Source organism: Rattus norvegicus, chromosome 19 (genome assembly GCF_036323735.1).
Source record: "Rattus norvegicus strain BN/NHsdMcwi chromosome 19, GRCr8, whole genome shotgun sequence".
NCBI lineage: Eukaryota > Metazoa > Chordata > Mammalia > Rodentia > Muridae > Rattus > Rattus norvegicus.
The window spans coordinates 27,259,719-27,265,668 of NC_086037.1; the positions used below are offsets into that span (position 1 = coordinate 27,259,719).

Consider the following 5,950-nt stretch of genomic DNA (forward strand, 5'->3'; position numbering starts at 1 on the left):
CATTCTGGGTTCAGTTTGTGGGGACCCCAGCAGGTGGCAGGCTTTGCTGATCCTCAGGTGTGAGTCTGGGACAGGGGTGGGACTTATGGTTGAGGGAAGTCTTTCAGGCAAATGCAGGCTTTTCTCAAACTCTTGGACCATCTGGTGCCCTCCCTGGGGTCACAGGACCTGTGGAAGTTGGGAAGCCACTTTTCGCTGTCCTGTGTGACTTTCCCTGCAGAGTGAGCTCTCCTGCAGGAGGTACTCTCACATGCTTCTTTAAAAGCACTTGCTCCTCAGATCCAGATCAGTTGTGAAAACAGGCTTCTCCATGTCAGTGTGCCAGCTTTCCCTCCCAGCTCAGAGCTGCCACACCTAAGGGTCCTCCAGCACCAGTACTGGTTGGGTCTCATGGAGGAGTTAGAGCAAAGTGCCCCTTCTGAGAAGTGACTCAGAACAGAAGGTTCCTACAACCCAATGAGGTCTTCCAGTTGCCCTGTTCTTGGTTTGCACTGGTATAATTCTGAGTCCCAGATTGGCAGCCCACATTGCTGTGAGGGTTGCTGGAGATTTTGCCCTGCCCACAGAACAGAAGGTTCAGAAGAAAGGCCAGTTTGGCACAATGAATTCTTTTGATAGATGGCAACAAAATTATCTTAATCTAAGCAGTTTAGGGAGGAACCTCAAGAGCATCCATAGTGAATGCAGCCTGCAGCTGTGAACACACGTTTCTTTTGGAGAGCAGGCCTGTGCAAGCCCAGGGCCTAGGTGGGACAGTTCAAGCTGCCCTTCTTCCATGGCCAATCTGTGTTTGTATTGAGAAAGTATTTTTTTTCCAGTTGACTGATTTCCAACTTATGGAATGGAACTGACTTACTCAGAGTGGGGTTGACTCAGAGAGTTAAAGTACAGAAGGAATAATCCAGATGTCCACAAAAGCTTGCTGTCACCCCAGGGCTTTGAAAAGCTCAGCAGCTAGAGAAGCAATGTAGTATTTGGTTATTCTCATGCTTAGGTCTAGTCATTCATTATAAGCTGAACATGACACAAAAAGAGTCATCTGTGTCACAATAGAAACTAGTTGTAACTAGACTTATACCACATTATCACATTATTACTATATTTGAGGTTCTCAGGTATGATCTTAGAAACTAGAAGAGGCCTGGTTCTTGCTACATATAGTCATATTCTATATCTTCACAACACTGTGTGATTTGTTCTGTTAATGCTACCATTGGCATACAATACCTAGGATATTTTGTGCTGACATCTGTGACATGAGACAATAGTTCATGTCATCCCTTACCTGAATAAACTGTCCTTAGAGTACAGTGTAGTTGGAGGGGCCTTCTTTTCCTCTGAGATAGCAAAACATTTCCAGTCTTCATACAAGTCTGTCAGCCATTGTCCAGTGCCTGTCTTGTGATGTCCACATTGTCAGCTGAGAGTCTTCATCCAGCCTGCCCTGTAATTCTGTAGAACATTAATAGGGTTCCAGCCCTAGGAATTAATTCAGTGTTCTAGTACTTGCCAAATATCCTCAAAACCTAGTTTCTACCCTAGCTCTGTGTGCTATACAGAAAGAAAATAAAGAACCCCATTGCACTTGAAGTTTAGCCTCCAACAGAAGGAGAGCCTGCACAGGGCCTTTAAATAACTCTAAGCCCCAGCTTCCCCACAACCCCGTCCATCGATTCCTTTATTGGTGTGTTTTCATTAATACTCACTTTCTTCTTTGTGTGGAAAGAATGTGCACCATGTCAGTAAAGTGTGTGTGTGCGTTTGTGTTTGTGCATGTTCATCCATGAACTCACTATAAATTTTCATAAAATCACTCAGAAGTCCCTAGTGAAAACTGTCGAGGTGCAGGCAGACTCATGTTACTACTGTCTCATGGCACCTTGCAGGGAGCACTGAAATCGTGGGCTACTTTAATACAGTCTAAAACGAGGCTGTGCATGGTTTTCAGTGAAATTGTGATGTCGTCCCCACTACAGAGAGCAGCAAAAGCTTCATGTATCACATGCTGCTGTTACCAAGGTGAGGCAAAGCCTCATCCCATAGAGAGTCTGGTAGGATTTGGTGGCAGGAAATAAACTCAGAACTAAAATCAATCAATTACAAACAAAGAGAATGATACAAAGAGCCAAGCAAAGCAAGAGCTGGCTTTTTTTTTTTTTTTGAGAAGATCCACAAGACAGACAAACCACAGAGCCTATATCTAAAGTACCAAATCAGAAATGAAAAGGGGGATATAACAAAGGACACTGAGTGAATTCAACAATCATTAGGGCTTACTTCAGAGGCCTTTACTACAGAAAAGTGAAAAATCTATTTGATACTGGTGATTTTTCTAACAGATAGCAAATACCAAGTTAAATACAGATCTGGGAAGGTAATGAATAATTCCCATAAGAAAATAGATACAGTCATTAAAGGCTGCCACTCCAAAAATTAAAAATAATAATAATCAGGGCCACATGGCTTTAATGCATCCTTTCTACCAGACTTTTAATGAAGACCCAATAACAATAGTGCTTCAATTATTCCACTGAATTGAAAGAGAAGGAACATTGCCAAACTCCTTCCCTGAGTTTCTCCTTTTACCTAGAATTCCTGAGTCTGTTGCTTCTTCCATTGTCACCCCATCAATAGAACCATTTAAAATGGGATGTAATCGATGTCTGGAGCCTCATTCTTTCCCTTGACCTCCATGCGGTGTCCAGAAGGCATGCCTGTTCTCATGGACATGGACTCATCTCTTTTTGCTGCAGCAAGAAGAAAGCCAGCAGAGGAGGCAGGAGCTTACAAAGAATCAGTAGGATTTCTAGAAAAGAAGCATCCAGATCTCCATTCTCAGAAAACCCCTGGCTTGCTCTCATGTGACTGGGTCCTCAGACACCAGCAGCCTTAGATGAGACCAAGGAAAGCTGTGCAGAGTCCTGGGTCCCCAGGTTCTTGACCTCCTGAGTGACAGCTGTGGACACGTCCTCCAGGGAATCCTTACAGCTGGTGACATCTGGACAAGGTGAACCAGATGCCAAAATGAGACATGGGAGAGAAATCCTAGGCTGTTTGGAAGGAATTAGTCTCTGCTTTTGCTTCTGTCTCTGTGTGCCCTGCTGCTATGATGTTCATGGGGAGCTCTCATGCCAGTGGGTCTCCTCCTAATGTGTTTGAAGTTGCAGATGTCCTGGATGTTCTGGACCCCATCAGAACTCAGCCCGTGCTCAGTCACGGAGGTCAGCACCTTCCTGTCCATCAGGTCATGAGACCTGAGACAGTTGAGGTAACGGCAGTTGGCCTGGGTGAAGTGCTCACAGACTTGGACTCTCTTGCATGGCTGTGGCTTCAAGCAGATCTGTTTGTGGCTGTCTCCTTTGTAGTAACTTTTGCAGGAGAAAAGCATCCCCCTGTACCAGGAAGAAGGCCGGCTCCTCTTGGTTAAGCCCAGAAAGCTCATGATTCTTCAGGACCTGGAAGCTCTGTTCCTAAAACTTGGTGTGGATATTTGCAGAGGTTTCTCTGGGATATTGCATAATGACTCTGTCCCAGAAGTTTGAGCTTGCAGAGGCTTGGGCAATCTGTAGCATGGTCCCTGGATGCACTTGAGATTGAAGCCACAGGCTTCAGTAGTAGCCGCCACCTACAGCGTGATCCCTGCCTGATCTCCAGTCTCCAATAGGAATAAGCAGTCTTGCCCAGCAGCTCATAGAGCTCTGCCTCTGGAGCCTGATCCTACTCTGCAGTTCCTTTAAGGTCATGCAGCCCCTGTGGGTCCACAGGATCTTGGTGATGAAACAGTCTGCCCCAGGATCCCCCATGGTGCACTATGGCTGCAGCTGCTCAGGCTTGTGAGCTGGACTCTGCTTTGTGGAGAAAGGAAACTGGAAAAGGGGATAACACATGAAATGGAAATGAAGAAAATAACCAGTAAAAATTTAAAGAATTAAAGTCATCATCTCAGGAGAATGAGTGGGAAGCCAGGTCCTTAAGCAGGCAGGTTCTCCACAACAATGCATGCTGGGTTCAAGACTGGACATGAGGTGCCCTGAGCTTGGGACTGCCAGGCTCCTACTGGGAAGAGAGCTTTCTTCTTCATTTCTGTAAGTCTCTCTAGTTTTCTTTTAAGGCTTTCATCTCATCATTGACTTTCCCAATGACCTTTTATGACAAGCCATTATGGTTAACAAGAATTAAGTAAGGGCTCATTGAGCTGGTGGTAGTTGGAGGTCTGGGGGAAGCCCTGGACAGAGAGATCTTGCCTGCCAGGGGTGGGATGTGCATGGTGGGAGGGAATAGTGGAGTGTCATTGGCCTCAGTATGCACAGGCTTGGGGCTGGTGCCTGGCTGCCTGGTGCGCCTCTGTGGCTACTTGGCCTGGGTCCCACCGCAGATGCCCATGGTGGTTGCTGGCCAGTTGTGCTTGCTCTCCCTGTCCTCGGGGCTTCTGGCGGGGCTGACCACAGCCTTGAACATGGACAAAGTGGGCCGGAAATCGGAGGATCATGGGAGCATCTTCAACTTCCCCCTCCCCAAGCACTGGCAGTTGCAGCTGGAGGACAAGCCACTGTGAGTTTCCCCACATCCAGGCAGGTGTTCTGCACCACCAGGAGAGCAAGGGCAAGCACTGCTGCCACCAGTCCCACATGCGCAAGGCCTATTTGCTGACTGGCAGGGCTTCACTTTGCTCTGCCTGGCTCTGCTTTGCCTTGCTCTGCCCCGTGGGCTCTCACTTCTTTGGCCAAAGACTGTTGAGATCCCGGCTTGCCTCACCTTTCAATAGGCACCTCTGTGAAGTGAGGAGAACCAAAGGGACAGAAGGCTGACCTGGCCCTGGAGACTTGTGTCTCCCCCTCCACCAAAGTGCTTTCCTCAGTTCTCCACTCTGGTTTTAGTTTGCAGGGATCCCAGCAGGTGGCAGGCTTTGCTGAGCCTCCCCTGTGAGAAGGGGACAGTGGTGGGACTTATGGTTGTGGGAAGTCTTTCAGGGAGATGCAGGCTTTCTCAAACTCTCCGACCATCCATCCAGTGCCCTCCCTGGTTCCCATTCCCTGTGTTTGTTGCGAAGTCACTTTTCGCTGTCCTGTGTGACTTTCCCTGCAGACTGGGCTCTCATGCAGGAGATACTCTCACATGCTTCTTTAAAAGCCCCTGTTCCTCAGATCTAGATCAGCTGTGAAAACAGGCTTCTCCATGCCAGGGTGAGAGCTACCCCTCCCAGCTCAGAGCTGCAACACCATAGGATCCTCAGGCCCCAGTGCTGGGTGGGTCCCATGGAAGAGTTAGAGGAAAGCTTCCCTTCTGAGAAGTGACTTAACACAGAAGGTTCACAAGTGACAGTCAACCCCCAAGTATTTCTTCCAGGAGAAAGCACTCAGCTCTCCCCTTTAAACAGTTTAGGCTCCCACATGGCCCAGTTTTGTGATTGGGGAAGATTTTCTGGAGCTTAGTTGGCTAGTCAGAGTGGGGCTGCATTCTTTTTTTTTTCTTTATTAACGAGTATATCTTATTTACATTTTGATTGTATTTTCTTTCCCGGTTTCCGGGCCAACATCCTCCTAACCCCCCCTCTTCTATATGGCTGTTCCCCTCCCCATCCTCCCTCCATTACGACCCTCCCCCCAACAATCACGTTCACTGGGGGTTCAGTCTTGGCAGGACCAAGGGCTTCCCCTTCCACTGGTGCTCTTACTAGGATATTCATTGCTACCTATGAGGTCAGAGTCCAGGGTCAGTCCACGTACAGTCTTTGGGTAGTGGCTTAGTCCCTGGAAGCTCTGGTTGCTTGTCATTGTTGTTCATATGGGGTCTCGAGCCCCTTCAAGCTCTTCCAGTTCTTTCTCTGATTCCTTCAACGGGGGTCCTATTCTCAGTTCAGTGGTTTGCTGCTGGCATTCGCCTATGTATTTGCTGTATTCTGGCTGTGTCTCTCAGGAGAGATCTACATCCAGTTCCTGTCGGCCTGCAC

The 5,950-nt window shown here is 47.8% G+C and overlaps 1 pseudogene; it reads right to left on the reverse strand.

The window, feature by feature from the left end:
- Positions 1 to 826: 826 nt before the first annotated feature.
- Positions 827 to 5,543, reverse strand: LOC108348220 (zinc finger CCCH-type antiviral protein 1 pseudogene; annotated as a pseudogene).
- Positions 5,544 to 5,950: the final 407 nt, after the last annotated feature.